Genomic DNA, 22,495 nt, shown 5'->3' with positions numbered 1-22,495 from the left:
GAAGGAAAAAAACCTGCACCCTTAAAATTCTGTTTTCTTGTCTTCCAGTAGGTGGCGTTGTGCATTCTAGGTTGAGTCACTGCCCTCAGGGTGGGGAAAGCAATCCATGTGAGGAGGCCTCCCTACCCTCCCAGGTGCCTCTCTAGTCCCAGTCTCTTTTGGTTGCTCCCGGTCTCTATTTCCCTCACTTCTCTTGCCCACCAGGCCCCAATTACTGGGACTCTTCTCCACAGCCCTGGGTTCACTCTGTGCTTGGGGTGCCCTGGCTGCCCGCATCCTGATCAACTGAGCCCTCTGTGTTGGGTAGTCACCAAGTCATCACAGCTGTGGAGAGGGGGAGTCGGAAACTGGCAACCTGCTCTGTCCTATTCCCTCACCCACGAATGCATGACCAATGTGATTCTGCAACCTCTATACTCAGAAAAATGAGATATTTTATCCCATGTAATTCAAATGTATGATATGTCAAGGTCATTGTACTGTCTTGTGTAACTAATTAAAACAAATTTTAAAAAATCAGCTGAGAACACAATTGGTTCCCCTATAAATGTGCCTTCTTGTTTTTTCTCTGGCAAAAACAACAACAACAACAAAACAATCTTATTCCGAGCATTCCAGTAACTTTTTCTGGGTATGTACTTTAGCTGTACTATAAGTAGTTGGTTTGTATGACATAGTGAAAAAGGCCAAAGATAAAAAGGTTCTTCTTTCCCCCCACTCTTTTTTGTCTATGAAGTTGCTGTTTATTTTTTGGCCTGTTGGTATATGAGTGAAACAATGTTGTCCTACAATAAAGTGGAATTTTATTTTGCTGAGTTGTTCTAAAAAAAAAAAAAAAGAAGACCCAATAATATGCTGTCTCCAAGAAACTCACTTCATAGATAAAGACATCCACAGAATGAAGGTAAAAGGATTGAAAAAAAAATATCATTCACATGGACCACATAAACAAGAAGGGGTTTCTCTCATATCAGATAAAGTGAACTTCAAGTCAAAGTTATTTATAAGGGACAAAGAAGGCCATTTAAACTGCTTAAGGGAATTATACATCAATAAGACATAACAACTGTAAATACTTATGCCCCAAACAGTAGAGCATCTACATACATCAAACAGGCCCTTCACAATTTCAAGAATCAAATAGATCAGAACCCAATAATGCTTAGTGACTTTAATATCATCACTCAGTAGATCTTCCAAACAAAAACAAAATGAAGAGGTTATAGAGCTACAAAGTGGAATTAATAATCTAGAATTAACAGACCTATAGAATATTTTATCCATCAATAGCTGAATATGTTTCTTCTCAGCAGCACATGGAACATTTTCTAAATTAGACCATATTTTCAGTCACAAAGCAAATTGTCGAAAATACAGAAACAAAAACAAAAATAGATAATGCCTTGGATTTTATCAGGTCACAATGAAATAAAATTAGGAATCAATGATAAATTAAAAAATAGAATCTACTCTAACACCTGGAGAATAAATCATATGTTATAGATTAACCAATGGATAGCAGACGAAATCAGGGATGAAATAAAAACATACTTAGAGGTAAATGAGGATAGTGACACAACATGTCAAAATCTCTGGGACACTATGAAGGAGTTTCTAAGAGGAAAGTTAACTGCATTGTGCTAATTCATTAAAAGAATAGAGAGTCACCAAATAAATAACTTTATAAATCAAACCCTAAAAAAGAAGAACAAATCAACACCCCAAAGCAGTAGAGAACAGAAAATGATTAAAATCAGAACCAAATTAATGAAATTGAAAGTAAAAGAAATTTAAAAAATCATCAAAGCAAAAAGTTGGTTCCTTGAATAAATAAATAAATTGAAAACCAGCCCTGAGCCATGCTAACAAAGAAAAAGAGAGATAAAACACAAATAACTAAAATTTATGCTGACAAAGGAAATATTACAATGGACACTAGTGAAGCTCAGACAATAGTCAGAAATTAATTTGAAAATCTATACTCCAATAAAATAGAAAATGATGAAGACATTCACAAATTTCTAGAGATATATGACCTACCCAAATGGAATCAGGAAGACATAGTAACTTTAAACAGATCAGTTTCAAGCAATGACATTACAGACACCATCAAAAGCCTACTACCAATGTAAAGCCCAGGACCAGATGGATTCTGAGCTGAGTTCTAATGGACCTTCAAAGAAGAACTTACACTGATCCTCCTCAAGTTATTCCATGAAATAGAAAATGAGAAAACCCTTCTAACCCATTCTATGAAGTTAGTATCACCCTGATTCCATTCAAGAAAAGAAAACTTCAGACCAATATCCCTGATGAACATAGATGCAAAAATTGTTAATAAAATACTGGTACATTGCATATACAAACATTAAAAGATAGTGGACCATGATCAAGTTGGGTTCATTCCAGAGAAGCAAGATTTGTTCAATGTATGGAAATCAATAAACATAAATCATCACATCAATAGACATAAAGACAAGGAAAAAAATCACATGATTATCTCAATAGATGCAGAAAAAGCATTTGACAATATTCAGCATTGATTCATACTCAAAACACTAGAAAAACTAGGGATAGTAGGAACACACCTTAACATTGTAAAAGCTATAAGCTAAAACCCAAGGCCAACATCATTCTAAATGAGAAAATTTAAAAGCATTCCCTGTAAAAACTGGAATAAGACAGGGATGCCCTTTTTTACCACTGCTGTTCAAAATAGTCCCCCAAACCCTATCCAGAGCAAGTAGAAAAAAGAAACAAAATAAAAGGATATGAATGGGAAAAGAAGTGCTCAAACTATGTCTATTTGCTGATGACATGATTCTATGTTTAGTTGACTCAAAAAACTCCACCAGAAAGCTTCTAGAACTCATTAAAAATTTCAGCAAAGTAGCAGAATATAAAATTAACACCCATGAATCAGTTGAATTCCTCTGCACCAATGATGAATCAGCTGAAAGAGAAATTGGGAAAACTATTTTGTTTACAATAGCCTCACAAAGAAATGAAAATTTGGAAAACAATCTAACAAAAGAGGTGAAAGACCTCTAGAGTGAATAATATAGACCCCTAAAGAAAAAAATATAAGAAAGCCTTGGAAGATGGAAAGATTTTCCATGTTCTTGGATAGGTAGAATTATTGTCAAAATGGCCATATTACCCAAAGCACTTTGCATTCTCAGAGACTGAGAATGAAGCCCCCATATGACCCAGCTATATCACTTCTTGATATTTATCCTAGTTTAAGTGAAGCTGATGCTACACATGATAGCACAGAGAAATATGCTTTGTGATTCATTTGAGTGCGTGATTTTATCATGCAATAGTGATACATGCATACCCTTATTTATAGCAGCAGAATTCACAATAGTCAATTTAATGCAATTCTATGAAAATTCCACTGTTCTTCACATCCCTCTGATACCTAGCATGAGGGCTGAGAAATCAGATTTCACCAAGAATTTATCTGAGCTTTAATTCAATTCTTTCAATTTCAAATTTCAAATGGGACTAAAAATGTATGTTTGTTTTTAGATGCAACCTTAAATCCCCATATTTCTGCAATGTGGTTGATACCTTTGATCTTGTCATGATTTAAGTTTGAGTAAGATGAAGTTAGTTTGGGTTAATTTTGGAAGTTAGTTTGGGTTAATTTTGGCTCACAACTAAATTCAACTTCAGTATCTCCTGGGAATCTAAACAATGTAAGACTGCATGATAGTGAACAATTGTTTTCCCCTCTTTACCCTATTTCCTACAACTACTTGGCAAAAATTACTATGAGAAAAGATTGACAGGTTGAGGAACTTTTTTTTTCCCTCTTTGGGGTATTCCAGGGTTGAATTCATTATACCACTCCACATTGTCCTTAGGAATTGTTTACTCCTTGTCTCTAGAACATCTGCTCTTCCTACTATTTGTAAGTGGCTTAATCTCGTTTCCCCAGGTGTAGAAATGACTGTAGTTCTTTGCTCATTTCGTAATGGTTTTTTCCTCTCAAGGGATTATTTCATTAAGATTAAGAGCACCCACTTCTTTTTAATAGCTTTAATGAAATTGAAACTCATCAATCTGGGGCTTTTCTATTGTTACCATGGAGTCTTTCATCTCCTTCTACTGCTTAGCTGGAAGAGGAACTCTCTTGAACTTTAAATAAAATTCAGTTTGAAATGACATAGTAAACTATACATACTAAATGTATAAAATCTAATAACTTTTGACTCTAATTTTGAATATTCTTTTCCCTCCTGTGTCCTTGGACATATTTCTACATAAGTTAAATGTTTTAAAGCATATTACCCACTAGAATATAATATCCATAAGGAACATTTCTTCATCACCACTTTTTTTTTTTCCTGAGGACCTAGAATAATGTCTAGCATATAGGCAGTGCTTAGTCATGTTGAATGAAGGTCAAGAAACAAATGTTACTGAATGGAAGTTTCCCTCTGATTCTTTTCTCCCCCAAAGAAAGATTTCAGTCAAGAGTCAAAGTTTTGGAAAATATGTTTAGTGAAATGAAACTATCCCCCAAGTGCAGTGGACTTACAATCTGGGGTCTCCCATGTAAGAAGTTTTTATATGTGGTCTGGGAACTTCCTTCCTCAATTATTAGCTATTTGGGGGCAGTCATTACAGTTTCCCCATCATGGTTTAGTGTATCTGTTCCAATTTTCCTGTTTTGAAAGGTTTCCAGCATACATCATGGCCATTTTCTCTAGCTTGACAGTGAGTTGTCTGACTGCAAGAGGAGGTCCCTGAAGGATTTATAAGCTAGTGGTGGAGCCAACAGACAGAACCTGAATCTTCTTTCTCCACCTCCATTGCTCATGTCTGTCTAAGCTACCTATTCTAACAGAATGACTTAGAAAATGTGTAGGTTTTGATCAGGAATGAAATCTTTGATAATCCTTTCAGTAGTTGTACGATCCCGCAATATACCTCTGCAAGTGTGCATTTCTCATCTGTATAACTAATGAAGAGTATATTCACCTTGTGAATATTTAAAGCAATGGATTTAGGTATAAATATAATACAAGGGATAATTGGGTCTATATATGGACTTAATGTGAAAGAATATGGGACAACTTAGGATGATGATATGTAGTGACTATTAAAAATAATCTTAGTGATCTTAGTGACCCAATCAGTCTAATGTTTTCAGCAACATGGTCATTGGGTTCAACAGATCAGAGTAAGCATTATGTTCTATGCTGAGCATTAATTTAAGAATACAGTTGAAATTAGAGCACAGGAAATAGGTAAATAGTCTGGAAACCATCAAATGTTCTAGTGGAAAAGATAGAAAACTTTTTCTGATGATGAATGATTCGTGTGGGGAAAACTAAGTGAAGACAGATTACTTTCTGTTGATATTTGAAGGACTGTCTTATCAACAGAGAGGAGACTTTGTTTCTAAAGGGAAGTTAGTCCTTAGTTTAGGACTAATTGGTCTCATGCATGTGGACATACACTTTGTCATAATATAGGTAAAAGGTCCCTTGCAGGAGGAGTGGCCTTATAACTTACAGCCTTGAACGTTACCTACAAGCATTCAGGTGTATGAGTGACAATTTGTTAGGGAGATTAAGGCAGGACTACTTCTAGAGGGGAGGAAAGCCAAGCCAAATGTCTTTGACAACCCCTTCCAATTCCAAGATTCTGTGATTCCATGACTCACAAATTGGAAACCACTAAATAATATTGGACGGTAATTGCAGAGATTTTATTACTGCTTATTTCTGAGTGGTTTTGCACAATAAGCAGTCACAGTGTATAAGTTGAGGTTCATTGGACTGGTATAATGTGAAACTAAACTAAGTCTCTGTGTTGTGACCAGTTCTACTTGTGCTGTTACCTATAGTTGTACCATTAGAGTTTTTTTCTTTTTGAATCTTAAATTGTTTCAATTCATCAGTGGTTACTGACTGAGGTGAATGAAACCAGTAGTGGAAAACCTTTAAATTGGTAGAATAAAGCTTTTTAAAATTAAAATTTTATAGGGAAACACAGCTTATAAATTGAAAAAAAATTATTTTAAGCATTCTGGATGAAATGGGTGCCAGAAAGCTCTACCTGTTTGCCCTACTTCCACTTTCTCCCCACTCTTTCCTCCAAACTCTTTTATTTATTATGGACTTTTTGTATTTGATCCTGATTTTTATTTTAAGATTTCTTGGGATTTCCTCAATAGAAGATCATCTCATTTTCAAATAAGGACCAATTGTTTGTTTTTTTCCTTTTTCCTCTGTATGTTTCTATTTCCTTTTCTCGCCTCATTGTGCATGTTGACCTTCCAGTACAATGTTGGATGAGTGATGACAGCAGACATCCTTGCATTGTTCTTAATCTTAAGGGGAAGACATTCTTTGCCATTAAATATGATGTTAACTGTAGGTTTTTTGTTGATGTTCTTTATTAAAACAAGGAGGTTCTCTCTATTCCTAGTTTTCTGTGAGATTTTTATCACAAAAGGATGCTGAATATTATCACATGATTTTCCTCAAGGGGTTGATATGCTCATGTTATTTTTCTACTTTGGCTTAATTGAAATGAATTTTTTAGTATTTAGCCAGCCTTACACCCCAGGTACAAAGCTGAGTTGTTGTAGTATATTATTCTTTAATAAAGTCTGAATTCTATTTGCTCTTTTTTGTTGTTAAAGAAATTTTTGGTTATATGTTCATGGGGCATAATGATCTCTGCTTTGCAAACATCAGCTCATGATTTAGCATCAGGGTACATTTAGGTTTATAAAATTAATCGGAAGTGTTTCCTCCTCTTCTATTTTCTGGAAGAGATTACATAGAATTGGTGTTAATTTTTCCTTCTTTGTCATAGTAGAATTCTCCAGTGATTCCACTTGGCCTGAAGACATCCTTAGGAATTGAAAAACTATAGAGATGATCTATTTCATACTGGGCAAGACACAATAATTTGTGCTATTCTTAGGATTGATCACCTTCACCTAGGTTGTTGAATTTATGTGTGTAGAGTGGTTAAAATATCCTTTGTTACCTTTTTGATATCTTCTAGTCTATAGTGACATCCCCCTTTCATTCTTAATAATTATAATACGTTTATGTTCTCTCCATTTTTTGTCATTCTTTCTAGATGTTCATCAATTTTGTTAATCTCTTCAACACAAAACTTTTTTTTTAAAAAATTCATTTTCTCTGTTGTTCTTCTGAATTCAGTTTTAATGATTTGTTCTCTAATCATTGAATGTGGTATGTCTCAGTATGTTTCTCTTTGAAATCTGGTTGGTATGCGCTTCACGTTTTGAATCTAGATCTTTATGCCCCTTTCTAAATTTGGGGTGTTTTTAGCCATTATTATTTTTATGGACTTTTTCAGTTTTCACAAATTGTTGAAATTACAAATCCCTGCCTCAGATAGCAGGGTATACTTCTGTATGAAGCAAAATATGAGATCGTTATAAATAGCTCTTATCTGTGAATGGTTCATTTTTGTTGTTTTAACTGATCCTTATCTCCCTGCTTTTAGTCATTAAGATGGGGGATCAAAAATATCAGGCCTGGCCACTCACCCCCCTTCCCCACCTGCAAACAAAAGGAAAATGCAATGGTGAAAACACAAAAGGAACTTTATTCAATATAGCCATATTGGAAAGACAGTGAGATTAAGCATCTCAGCCCTATCCTCAGGGGGACAGACAAGAACTTTAGGTTTAAATAGAGAGTAAATTGGGGCAGGAGTGAGAGGTGAGCAGTGTTGGTCAAACCTGTCTGGTTGATGATCATCTCAGTCCTGAGGGCAGAGTCTTACTGGTGCCAAGGAAACTGCTGCTGTTGATCTCTGCTTCCCAGGCCAGGATGTTTACCTATCAGAAGTGTGGTCCTGGAGAGGGTGGGTTCAGTTCTCAGGAGATGGTCATGCCTAGCTGAAACGGGTGGGGGCTGGCGGTTTCATCACGAAGTGATCTGCCTGTCTGTTGCTCCTGGGCGATGGTTTGAGACTTCTGACCTTTGGTACAGGAAGTGTGGGTCAGGGTGTTGTCAAAACTGGCAGTTGAGAAGACTGGAAGGGCAAAAGGGAGCAAGGCAGTGAGTCCTGCTCTTCTCCCAATATGGAAAGGAGGCAATGAAGGAAAAGCAGAATTGAGAAAGTGGATGACAAACAAACAAACAAACAAAACCAAAAAACCCTCTAAGACTCAATATTACAAAGTCTGAGACCTGGAAAGACTCAAAGAGTAGAAAATAAGCACAAAGTTCCCTAATCCTTAACCCAAACCAGAGTGAGGAAAGGGGAGAGGGGCAACGGGGTGGGGGGGGTAGGGGAAATCTCTTAAGCTCACCCACTTAAAAACATTTGGAAAGGAAGACAAAATTTACAGTGTGATGAGAATAGCAGGGCCCTTAAAATAGAATAAATAGCTTAACACCAAATTGTCACAAGGAAGCTGAGATGATATCTTATGGAGCCTTCAGCCAAATAGTTACCCCCTTAAATCAATATTGCACTTTCCCACACACAGATAGCTGCAAATTAAACCAGAGGGAATCTTCTGTAGTGGGACTTTTTAAGAAGCTGGTCAGAAAGAAGTTCTAGAAGGACCACTACCAGCTGAAAATCACTAACCCCCCCCACCCCCCCACCCCCGCTGCAAAGGATGGGGGTGGGGTACTGTGGATCTGTGCTGGAACGTGTGCCTAACCCAGTGCTCTGCTTAGCCTTGGGAGCCAGGCAAAGGTGGAGAGCTCTGCACTGAGCCCACTCTACTCAGAGACAGAACAACAAGGCAGCTTTGGGCCCAAGCAAAGGAAAGTGCTTTCCCCAACCCTAGTTACTGAAATGGGGTCAGGGGTGTCACTGTGGGAAGCCCAGAGATTGCCCCCCAGATTCTGCAGCATAACATAGGGAAGCTGCCTGAAGATCCAGTGACATAGAGATGTGGTTCCCAGATGGTGGCAGCCATGGACAGAGGGCTGCTAGGACAAGTTCCCTGAGTACCCCAGGAAACTTAAGTGGAAGGCACCCACAAACATAGACAGGGGGAGATGAGTGAAGGCAGAAAATTACCAGAGCCAAGGCGACAGCAACTGCCTGCTCCCCACTTTAACTGGTGCCCAGCCTGACTTGTGATCACAACTGGTGAGTGAAAGGGCATTGTGTGGATACTGGTGGGACCCTGCATTAGACAGAGTCAACAGAGGGAGTCAATGTGTGTCATTCACAATCTTCGGCATTCCAAACTAGAACCCAGGTGCAGCAAGAGTCTCTTCACTCCAGTAACCCAGAGAGTGCTGTTGGCCAGCAGAATAGTTCTGCATCACAGAACAACCATTCCCAACCAGAGTTCCTATGCTCACAGACAGCCACCAGGATCTTCGACAACCAAAGGGATCCTGTAGAAGGGAGCAGGTACATGGTGACCCACAGCAATCACAGGGACACACCAGAGCCTGTATTCTGAATTCCAGCACACAATAGAAACAACCAAGCCACAATACTGTACCCACTGAGCAGTCAGCTTCAGGCCCCCACACTGAGAAACCCAAAGCACTGGTGGGAGATCCACAGCAAATAAGTAATTGGCTTCTGTGCCTCTGCAACTCTGGGGAGATCCACAGTCAATGAAATCCAAACCAAAGTTCAACAATAAATTTACTTTGCCTCGACATGGGTTACTATACATTAGAGAAAAGATATCCTTTTAACAAATGGTGCTGGGAAAACTTGAAATCCACATGTAGAAAAATGAAATTTAACCATTCTCTCTCACTCTACACAAAACTCCACTGAAATCAGATCAAAGAGCTAGGAAACAGACCAGAGATCTTGCATTTGGTAGAAGAAAATTTAGACCCAACACTGCAACATGTCAGTTCAGGAACTCACTTTCTTAGCAAGACTCCTAAAGCACAAGAAGTAAAATTAAAAATTAATAAATAGAATGGCATCAAATCTAAAGCTTCCTCACAGCAAAGGAAACAGAAGCATGAAAAAAGAACTCATAGAATGGTAGAAAATGTTTGGCACCTGCTCCTCCAGTAGGGCACAGTTATCCAGAATATACAAAGAACTCAAAAAACTTAACACAAATAATAATACTAATGATGATGTTGATGATGATAGTGATAATGATAATGATGATGATAATTATAACCATCCAATGAACCAATGGGCAAAGGAACTAAACAGACATTTATCGAAAGAATAGAAATGGTTGACAAATATAGAAAAAAATGTTCAACATCTCTAGCAATTAGGGAAATGCAAATAAAAACCACATTGAGATTTCATCTCACTCCAGTGAGAATAGCAATTACCAAGAATACAAATAACAATAACTGTTGGCAAAGACATGGGGAAAAACTTACACTTATACATTGTTGGTGGGACTGCAAACCATCTGGAAAACAGAAAAAAGATTCCTCCAAAAGCCAGGAATGGAACCATCACATGACACAGCTATTACACTCCTCAGTATATAGCCAAAGTGTTTAAAATGGGTGTACTACTGGGATATAGTCACATCAATGTTTACAGAAGCACAATCCTCAACAGCCAAGCTTTGGAACAAAACTAGGTGCCCTTCAAAAGATGAATGGATAAAGAAAATGTGGTATAGCTACACACAATGGAGCATTATTCAGCCTTAAAGAGGAATAGTATCATGGTATTTGCTGGAAAATTGATGGAACTGGAGACTATCATGATAGTCAATGAAACCAGTCAAAGATTGAATGTTTTCTGTGACATGGGGAAGCTAATTCAAAATAGGGGAGAGGGGATAAAAAATAACAAGAAAGAAAGAGAGAGAAAGGCAAAAGAAACAGTGGAGAGTTTAGTTCATCAAAATGGACTGATGAGTTGAATAAATGAAGGGAATTGAGGAGAAAGAATGGACTGGGATACGGAGAACAGTGGGATGAATCTGACTGAACTTTTGTATGTGTGTGCATGGATGTGGCATGATGGGTCCTGGCATTGAATGTATCCATAAGACAGTAATGAAATAAAGCTAGGCATGTTGGTGTATGCCTATAATCTCTGCTGTTTGGGAGGCTGAAGCAGGAAGATTGCAAAACCAAAGTCATCCTTAGCAATCTAGCGAGGCCCTACACAACTTAGACCCAGCCTCAAAATAAAAAATAAAAAGGTTAGGATGTGGCTTAGTTGTTGAGCACCCCTGGATTCAATCCCCAGTGCCAGTAAACAAACTAAATGTATGTGGTTAAAGAGGAATTGGTAGAGTGGAGGGAGGGGAGCAGGGAACAGAATTGGGGTGGTTGGGTTTCATGCTTTTGTGGCATATCCTGGTGTTATATAAAAAAATAAAAAAATAACCCCAACCAGCATGGCCACTTGTGTGAATTTGCAGGGACACAAAATAAGACACAGATAAAATTTACCTTTACACAAGCTTCAGGATGTCTTCCCCAGCTCTTAGCCCCAGGATTCCCCAAAGGAAGAGTAATGGAAAGTCATGAGAGGCTGAGGAGAGAGAATGAGCATGTTCAGAAGTCAGCTTTTATTGGGGGGGATACTGTTCTTAGAAAGTTATATCCATAAAAGGGCAGAAGAGGAAAGATTATAAGGGAACATATGAGTGTAACTCAGCCCTAGGGGTACACCCACAAAGAAGACCACCCTGCTATCCGAGCAGGTCACCACCCAAGCCACAATGGGTGCAGTGACTGGTCAGAGCCTGGTGCATCAGGACTGGAAGGTGTGGTCATTCAGACCCACATATTCCCTATTCTTTCATTGAAAAAGCAGGTGGTGATTCACTATCTCACGTCCTCTAATTCTTGTCCTGAAGGCATGACATACTACAATTACAACACAAGAGAGAATTAGTAGAAAAAAGAACAATGCGAGGATATAACATGCAAAACGTTTAAGAATGTTTCCAGGGTTAAAGCCATTTAACTCTCTAAGTATTTGATCAGCTAAAGAAGTAGGATCTGAAAAATCAATATTACTTTTTTTGTATATCTTGAATATAATAATGTGGCTCCAAAAGATCTAAGCTGTTTTTATTATTTTGCCAAATACCTAACAAATGGTTTTTAACCTCCCATTCCGATTGGGAAGCCTTGCATTTGGCAGGGGTAACACAAACATACGTATAGACAGCATGACATTGAAGTCTTTCCTTGAATTTCAAAGCTGAAAGTTCATTACCAATATTTATGAAAGTAGCTTCTAAGGCATTTAGTTTAGTCTCAATCCTTTCATCAATATTTATTTGATTATGAAGAGCTTTGGAAGTGTTCTGAGCCAAATTATTAAGAAAATCTGCATGTTGAATATTTTGAGATATGGCCATCAAAGCTGTGACCCACGGAAGCAATAAATGAAACTAAGGTAATTACTCTCAATACTATGAGTCCAAGAGCACATTTGGGTCTCACTAGCAGGGCATGTATTTGTTGCAAGACTTGAAAACCAGCATCAGTGTACCATGGCTCTAAAATATTAGCTGGCACTAAGACAAAAGAGGGCTGATGAAGTATTAGTGTTCCTTTCCTTCTACTATATCTAGTGATACAATTAGTTAAATTACATTTATTAATGCCAAAAGATATCTATCATCTTTTCTTTTAACTTTCACATTTCCAGTAATTAAAACAGGAGATTGAACACAGTCCCATAGGCCATAACAGGAACCCTCCTTATAGATTCTGCCTACAAAGTCCGATAAAGGCTTGTCAGTAATATGTAAGAATTCTGAGGCAGCAATTAAATGCCAGACATCTTTCTGAATGCCACCTTCACTGAAAGTCAAGATGTTACTAACAAATCCTCCAGGGGTCATGGCAGCACCCTTGCATAATTGCTTTTTGTCAATTCTAGGAGACCAGTCTAAAATGTACCCACTATTTCTAAACACCTTATGCTGTACTGGGAAATTATTTATACAATCCATCCACTTAGGAAAAATGCCAATTTCTATTGCAGAATGGTTAGGACAGTGAGGTATTAGTGGACGTTCTGCTGAAATGACTGGCTTTTTATGAGAAAGTCCCATTTTAATAACTGATCTGATATAAGGCTTTGGGTCTCCAGGAACAGTATGATTAGCTGGTCTAGGTTCCCCCAACTGCTGCCTTTTCCTCAAAGGACACTTTAGACAGCCAGCATGTTTATCACAGGACCAACACATAGGTAATTGAGCACTATAGCCAGAATAATTAAATCTAGTCACATGGATGGGAGTAATATGGGTGTCTGTAAATCTTCCCATCATATAAGAGTCATTCGTAAATACTGGGATGGATTCTCTAGTCCACACCACTGGGTGTACTAAAGGTGGATTTGGAAAATATGCCCAATAGATTTCTCCCTGATTCCCCTTTACCTTATAGCTCAATAGAACTAGTATTGTCATAAGCATCATGGTTGGAGATTTAGCTTTTCCTTGCTGTCAAATCATTTGTTCAGCTTGCAGCATCAGATTCTTCAGTTGCTTCCATGAGGATAGCTTCACCCTTGATTCTCTGGGCCATCTTTTTCCCCCTCTTCCTTCAAGAGTTCCTCTTGGCGGTGGGAGTCAGGTCTTGTGTCTCTGGATTGATCCTCAGTAGTTTGAATCTTGGTTCTAGGTCCTTCATGCCTGATGGCATGTTCAGGTACTCAAGTAGGATGAAAAGTACCTTCTGGGAAAGTACAAGCATGATTCTGCCTACAAAGTCCGATAAAGGCTTGTCAGTAATATATAAGAATTCTGAGGCAGCAATTAAATGCCAGACATCTTTACTCTACTCCACATCATCACTGTATATGGTCCTCTCCATTGGCCAGTCTGCAAATACTTCCACCAATCTTGGCCTACATGTCTGTTGCTGTGGAAGACATGTGTCTTTTAGCTGCAGTGTGACCTTCTGAGTCATAGTTTAAAAAATGTAAAATGAACAGAGCATGATTGAGGTTATTTTGGGGGGTCCTAGTCCTATCTCCCCCTTTCTGTTTTTGTAATCATTGCTTAATAGATAAATGAACTTGTTCAACAATAGCTTGACCCTGAGGGTTGTAAGGAATGCCTGTTTTATGGTCAATAAGAAACTCTTGGCAAAATTGCTGAAAAGAAGAGCTAACATAAGCTGGTGCATTATCAGTTTTAATCTGTAAAGAACATCCTAATATTGCAAAAGCAGCTAGGCAATGAGAAGTAGCATGTTGAGTATTTTCTTTTGCACCGGCTGTGGCAAAGATAAATCTAGAATAAGTATCTACAATTACATGCACATAACATTGTTTATTAAATTGAGAAATGTGAGTCACATCCATTTGCCATAATTGATTTTGTCTTAATTCATGGGGATTTACCCTAGATTGTAAAGATGGAATGTGTATAACACACTGGGGGTAGTGACATACATTTTGATGAGCTTGTTCTCTAGTAATATTAATTTTTTATGCAAACTAGAAGGATTTTTTATGAGGCAAAGAATTTGAAGCTTGTGCACAGTCATACAAAGACATTTGCTGACAATAGCAACCAGTTTATCAATCTTATCATTACTGGATGTTAAAAGCCTTTAAAGATTAGTGTGGCCTGTAAAACATGGATGTTGTCACATTTGTACCATCTTTTGCAAAGTATGAAACAAATTGAATAACTCTTGTGATGCTGTATATCCAATGGTTGAAGTTTCGATATTCTTTGTAACACCAACTGCATAAAAGCTGTCAGAATAAATATTAATGAGCTCATTTGCAAAATGACTTAAAGCACTAATCAGAGCTTGAAGTTCCGCTCATTGAGTAAAAGTGTATGAAGTTTATATCACCTCTGTATGAATGTGACTATAAAAACCTGTTTTTTTGACATAGAGTAGGGCTGTTACATATCCCCTGAGGCAACATTTTCCAGCAATATCTTCTTACTGGTTCTTTAAAATTTATTGCTGGGATACTGAAGGCAAACCTTTTACAGTTGTCTGAGCTTGAGCCATCAGTGAATACTGTTAGTGCTACATCTATTTGTTGTGCATGCACAATCTTTGGAAAAATAAATGCAGTTACTTAGGCAAACTGAACAATTTTATCACAAGACTAATGACTTTCTATCAGACCAGGAAAATTAGCAAAAGCTACTTGCCAAGTATTAGAAGTTTAAAAAAGCCAATCATTTTTTTGAGTAGAAAATAGGATGATTATAATCTTAGGTTCTAATCCAACCATCTATAAAACTTGCATTCTGTCCTTAATAACTAATTGAGCAACAAAATCATGAAAGAGAGTTGATGACTTTTGAGGAGAATGAGCTAAATTGATCCATGCAATAACTCCTAATGATTGCTATATTGCTCCTGTAGGAGAAGGAGCAGTTGGGAATACTAATAAATATACAGGATCTTGTGGGTTAATTAGAGTAAGCTGAGCATTTTTAATAGCAATTTCAACCTTTCTCAAAGCCATTATCGCTTCTGCTGTGAGCTGACAAGAAGTTGGAGAAGGATCTCCCTGTAATATTTGAAATAAAAGGCTTAGATCTGCAGTAGTTAGTTTTAAAGATGGTCAATTAATATCACATAATAGTTTTGAAGATCATTAAGGGTGTGCAGTTCCTTGACTCTTATCTGTATATTTTGAGGGCAGATTGTGTGCCCTTCTAATATATGACCTAGATATTGGAAAGGGGGATGTCCTCTGTACCTTTTCAGGTGCAATGCACAAACCCATTGCAGTGTGTGAATTTTCTAGCTGGTCAAAGACTTTCAAAAGTACATCTGGATTAGCATGAGCTAAAAGTATATCATCCATAAAATGAACAACGTATGAATCAGGGAATTACTCCCTCACAGGCTTGATGGCACCACAAAATTTTGACATAGAGTAGGGCTGTTACACATCCTCTGAGGCAACATTTTCCAGCAATATCTTCTAACTGGCTCTTTAAAATTTATTTCTGGGACACTGAAGGCAAACCTTTTACAGTTGTCTGTGTGCCAAGGTGTAGAAAAGAATCAATCTTTTAAATCTATTACTATTAAGTGATAATCCAAAGGGATAGCTGTAGGTGAAGGAACTCTGGTTATAAGGGTCCCATGGGCTCAATAACACAATTAATTGCCCTGAGATCTTGTAATAATCTCCAGGTTGCCAGATTTTTTCTTAATTACAAAGATGGGTGTGTTCTAAGGACTGAACATAGGTTCTAAATGGCCAGCCTGAAATTGTTCTGAACCAGCATGTAGGGTATTATAAGTTTCCCCCTGTTAAGGGCCACTGACTAACCCAGAGTGGCTCTTCTGTGAGCCAATTAATTTTTCTGCTGTTTTCTGGGTAAGAGATAACATCAGGGCCCCTACCAAAAATTTTGGCTGGGTGAATTAACTAGTCTTTGCTGGAAAGACTGGGTTATAGATAAATACCCTTCTTGTAAATTTTTCTCAATTTCTCTAGAAATAAGTTTTTATTAAGTCCCTCAGATGGCATGATAGAATTTAGAGTTATTAGTAGCAAACTTCGGCTGCTTAGAATATCTTGGCCCCACAAATTTACTGGCAAGGTGTCTAAGAAATAAGGCTTAAAAATTCCAGTCACCATCTTTATCTTCCCAGCAAAGATACTGAGCACTTTGTGCAGGCTGAGGGATGTGACCAATCCCCTCTAAGCTGGCAGCTGTAATATGCAAAGGCCAGTCCCTAGGCCAGTACCTGCTGGATAGGACAGATCTATCAGCCCCAGTGTCCACGATTCCCCGAAATTTTTTATGATTGATTTTAAGATCCAGTAGGGGTCGCTTTTGCCATGATAACTGAGCCCAATATGCTTGATCAGGGGCCCGGAAGTTGAGCTTTTATCTTGGCCATTTGTGCAGCAGCAGGGCAAGAATATTAACTGTGCTAATACAACTCTTGAAGAGAGCTGAGAAGTGCGATTTGACTGTATAATAATTTCAATTTTTCCTCTCAAATTTGGGTCAATCACTTCTGGCAGCACCTGGATTCCCTTTTGTAAATTGTTCCACCACAAAATTAGGCCTATGGTATGTGGTGGCAGTGGCCCATGAATCACAGTAGGGATTGGCTGTGGTCCCATTTCAGGAGTCAAGGTTTCTCCCACAGCTGGTCCTGGTGGAGTGATCTGGTAATATGATGGCTGGCCCTGATGATGTCTGAGTCTGGGATTTTTCTTCACATGTATACTGTAATGCCCCTACTATTTGGTGGGGCTGGTGATAAACCCAGCCTGATTCTCTCTTAAAATTGGGAGCCATCACACCACAAAGGCATAAAAAGCTAATTTTGGCTTTACTATAAATTACTGGGAATTCTAAACTTGCTTGGAATGCCTGCCCATGCCTTGAACTCACCCATTCCTTGAACTCACCCATGCCTGGCCTTCCCTAACCAGATAACAACCCTCTCTGAGGCTCTAATGACCTTCATAAATTCTGATCTAGGGGCCAGCAATTTAAACTAGCCTTTGTGTTATGCTCATCAGAGTTTTGGTATCTGTATCTCCCCTTTGTGTAACTTTCTGGGCTATGAAGCCTCGCTCCTAGAAAGCTGCAAGGGCTGTCTTGTTCCCCTGTGTTTTTTGTTGGGAGAGGCAGCCCAGCCGGTTGAAATAATAAGCTTGCTTTAATTTGATTTTAATTGGAGTCAGTGGTCTAACAACTGGGGCAGGGCCCATTCCTGGTTTCTCTGCAGTAAAGAAGGGGAAAGTGAGTTTAAAAATGGTGGGTGGTGGTGGTTATGGCTCAGCCATAGAGAGTTTGCCTAACATGCACGAGACACTGGGTTTGATCCCCGGCACCTCATAAAAAATAAAAGCAATAAAAAAAAAAGATATTGTGTCCATCGATAATAAGGGATAATAAGAATAAGATAATAAGAATAATAAGGGAAGCAGAATAAAATAGACACTAGTATTGCTGTATATACATATGTGGCCGTATAACCAATGTGATTCAGCAACCTATACACCTGGAAAAATGAGAATTTATACCCCATTTGATTCAAATGTATGATATGTCAAGATCATGGTATTGTCATGAGCAACTAATAAGAAAAAAATATTTTTTAAAAAAGGCAGTAGGCGGCCTCCATGTTGGAGTTCCTCCACACCAGGAGGTCATCTCTCCAATAGCAGCATCTGCATGAACCTGGTGAGGTTTCTGCCCAATTGAGCGGACACTCGCCATCCAGAGCCATATCCTCAGTTCCATCACAGTTAAAACATTGCCCATGACAATAGTCTCTCATAGACTGAGGTTGCAACACTTGCTTTAAAGCAGCAGAGTGTTAAGTCCTGCAGTGGTGAGGGACCCACATCCGCACAAAGGGGAAATACGGAAACACTTCCCTTTTCCAATGGGGTTGGAGGATCTCCTGACAAATTTCATTGGCATTTTCAAAGGCTAACTGCTTGACTAAAATTTCAGAGGCATTTGAGTCTCCTGTTGTTCAGTTAGCTGCCTGGTAGGGACACAAAATCTGAGAACTGTTACTCTAATCCCTGAGGGATCTTGCTAAAATCCAGAGCTAATTGACCTCTATTAGGCAATTCTCTGCAGGCCTTTTTGGCATATGCACTAATCTGATCGTAAATTGGCAGATCATAATTTAGCTACCTTTCCAAATCAGCAAAATCTCCAGTTCCAGTTAGCATCTCTAAAAGTGTTTAAAAAGACTTGCCTACAGTTTCTCTCAGCCTATTTGGTACACTTATCAGTCCAGTTAGATCACCACAATAAATAATCTCCCCCCATAAGCAAGCCAGAGAAATCCAATCATGCAGGGTCAGGGGCTCACTACATAAAGATTCAAGCAGAACAAATGCTGATTTTTTTTTTTTTTAGTTGTAGTTGGACACAATACCTTTATTTATTTTTATGTGGTGCTGAGGATCAAACCCAGAGCCTCACACTTGCAAGGCGAATGCTCTTCCTCTGAGCCACAACCTCAGAACCATAAGTACAGCAAGTGTTTTTGAGCTCTGAGAGTCTTAAAAGGAACTGCAGTGTGGCTACTGCCAGTTCAGACTAGTTATTGAGCCTAGCTCTCCTGGAGGAGAGTGGCCAGATCAAACTTAATCTACCAAAGCCCTCCTCCAGCTCTTTCTCACCCTCTGATTGGGAATCCTCAGACTGTGGGTCAGTTTCCTTAGTAGCTTCCTGTCCATTTTCCTCCCCTCCATCTTGAATCTGCCTCCCAGAAACCCGATTGGGGCTGGTTTCCTCTCTAGCACACGCCCCATACCATCAGAATTCTGTTGGCATACTCGTAAATCATTGATTCTGTCAGGATCAGCTGGGACTAAAAGTTTGGTTTTAGGTCTTGCCCGGAGGCCCTGTGTCTGCGGTTTTCCAGATATAGACTGGGCGTGAATTGACCCTGCACTCAGACTGGCTACAGACAGAAAATTGGCTGGGAGCAGCCTCCTGCCGCGCTTCTTGCTCTAAGCTTCTAATTGCTTTTTGGAGCCCTTTCAATAAGTCTTCTGAAGACCATTGGTTCTCATCTCCCTCATCAAAAAGACACATTTCTAGAGCAGTCCAGACTTTTTGAATATTTTCTATTGTACTCTTAGATAGCTTAGCAGAGAGGCAGCATTTAGACAATTTTCTACCTGGCCTCTCCCAAGTATGCAAATCTGGTGAATTTTCCTCACAAAACGATGGGCATACATCACTAAAGGTTTTCAGGAATTGAACCAGCTGGGCCCTTTTGACCTGTTTCCCTCTCAGGTTAATTAAAATCTCCAGGATCATCAGATAATCTTTTGTTTTGTTTTTTTCTGAAGATGTGGAATTGTCCATGTTAGTTCTTTAATGTCCCCAGCTCTCAGTCTGCCTGCTTGTTTTACAACCCTAAAACACGATTCACTGAATTTCTAATGCACGCTCACCCAAGTCTACCTATAAATGCACTCCAAGAGGTACCTTGTTCTGAGTGCCACCTGCTGCCTCCGACCAGCACGGGCAGCTGAACTAAGATCACTCGTGTGAATTTGCAGGGACACGAAATAAAACACAGACATAATTTGCCTTTACTTAAGCTTTAGGACAGTTTCCCCAGCTCTCGGCCTTAGGCTCCCCAAAAGGGAGAGCAAGAGGAAGTCACGAGAGGCTGATGAGAGAGAGAGGGAGCACATTCAGAAGTCAGCTTTTATTGTGGGGACACTTCTTACAAAGTTCTCTCCGTAAAAAGACAGAAGGGGTACGATTACAAGGGAACAGTTGAGTGTAACTCAGCCCTAGGGGTATACCTTTGCAGTTAGATATCCCTGAAAATCATGAAAATATCATAGTTACTCTTATTTTGGTATCTTCTGCTTTGAAGGGGGCAGATTATTAGCTTTATATGAACAATCTTTAAAAGACTAACATACCTACCTGCAGAAATGAAAGCAGGGATTTCAAATTTTCTCCTGTTTTCAGTTACCCATTGGGCTTCCACAGGCCCAGTTGAAGAGTCAGTGCTCTTTTGCAAAGGCAGCCTCTAAATTCCTAAATTTAGAGGCTAAATTTAGGAATTTTAAATGTTAAATTTACTAGCATAAGTTAGTTTTTTTTTTAATTTGCCGAAATAAAACTCATACATTTGTTACTTTGCTGTTCTTTGGAAATATGGATCTGGATTGTTATAATGTGAAACTATATCTTGACTATTATATTAAAAAATATATTAAAATTTAACTTTGGTTCTGAAATAACAAAAATCAGAAATTAAAATGAGGTAAAATAAATCAAAATACATATTTTCCAAGTGGGTGTCCAAGAACCAATTAGACACAAAAGAATAGGTTTGACAGTTTTAAACACGAGTCCCTAACTCTTTCTGTAAAGAGCCGAATAGCAAACATTTTAGGCTTTAGAAGTCCCTAGGAGTTCTGCTCTAACTACTCAACTCTGTTGTGGGATAAAAGAAGCTGTTAGTCAGCTTTTCGTTGTTGTGAAAAATACTTGAAAAAATCAACTTAAGGGAGGGAAGATTTATTTTGGTTTATAGTTTCAGGGGTTTCAGACCATCCAACGTTTCAGAAAATCCAAGGCAGAAACATCATGGTGGAAGGGTTTGGTGGAGGAAAGCTGCTTACCTCATGGCTACTGGGAAGAAGAGAGAGAGAAGGGATGAGGCTGTCTGGGGACAAGATCTACCCTTACAGGGCATGTCCACAAGTGACCTACTTCTTCCAACTAGACCCCATCCCCTAGTTTTCACTATCTACCAATAATGCCATCAAAAAATATTACTTTCTCAATGGATGAATCCACTGAAGAGGTCAGAGCCCTCATGATCCAATCACATCCTCAAATCACTGTGTCTGAAATTATTGCATTGGGGTCCAAGATTTCAACCCTGGAGTTTATGGGGAGCATTTATCTAAACCCAAACCACAGCCAAACACAATACTTAAACAAGTGAGCATGGCTATGTTTCAATAAAACTTTATTTACAAAGACACATAGGCTGAACTTTGCCAAAACTGTCTTTAAGAAGTGAGAAAGAGATCTCTTTATTGTTTCTTCTCTCTTTTTTTTTTAATTTTGCAATGGTAGGGATCATACCCAGGGCTTCTGCAAACTAGGCAAATGCTCTACCTCTGAGTTGCACCCTTAGCCCCATATGAAGAGGATGTTATGGAGAAAGTTGTCTCCAACCCTCCTAAGAATCTCGTCTTGGGCTTAGAGAGGAGGCTTCAGGAGGTCCTCTTAGAGACTTTGGCCTGTGTCACCCCAACTTTACAAGGCATGTTGCTCCTAAGACTGGATATTGACTGCATTTTTTTTAATCAATAGCAGAACCAGCATCTGCAAGTAATTCCTATGTACCTAAGATAGGTCATGGTGGAGACAGCACTGGCTAGGCTGACTGCAGTTGAGATCAAAAGAACCCCCAGGAGACTAGGACTCCAACAGACAGTTCTGTGTAGTGTTGACTGACCTGAGACAGAAGGGGAAGGGACGCCAAAGAAAAAAGTGACTGGCATTATAATTTCTAAATTTAGACTGTGTTTAACCAGAGCATTTATTATTATTTTAAAAATATTATTGAGTAGAAGTAAAACAGGCCAGACACAGAAAGACAAATACTGCATTCTCTCACTTACCTGTGGAATCTAAAAAATGGAACTTGTAGAAGCAAATACTAGAATGATGGTTATTAAGGGCACAGGAATTGGGGTGTGCTTGGAAACAGGAAGATGTTGGCCAAAATGTACAAAGTTTATGTTAGGAGACATAAGTTTTAGAGATCTATTATACAGCTTAGTGACTATAATGTTATATTAGATTCTTGAAAATTGCTTAGATGATAGATTTTAAATATTCTCACACACAAAAAAATTAAGTTTGTAAGGGTTTGGATATATTAATCAGCTTGATTTAATCATTTTAAAATGTATATACATTTCATAATCAATAAATCTATACAATTTTAGTTTGTAAGATTAAAAATAATAATGAAGAGTGAGATAATAAATCATGGAGGTGAAATTTCATGGGGAGCAAGGGAAAACCTTCCCTCAGTTAAAAAAAATTCTAATGAGATTCTGAAGACAAAAA

The sequence above is a fragment of the Ictidomys tridecemlineatus genome, chromosome 2, assembly GCF_052094955.1.
Source record: "Ictidomys tridecemlineatus isolate mIctTri1 chromosome 2, mIctTri1.hap1, whole genome shotgun sequence".
In the NCBI taxonomy this organism is placed as follows: domain Eukaryota; kingdom Metazoa; phylum Chordata; class Mammalia; order Rodentia; family Sciuridae; genus Ictidomys; species Ictidomys tridecemlineatus.
Note: the sequence above shows the minus strand (reverse complement) of the source record.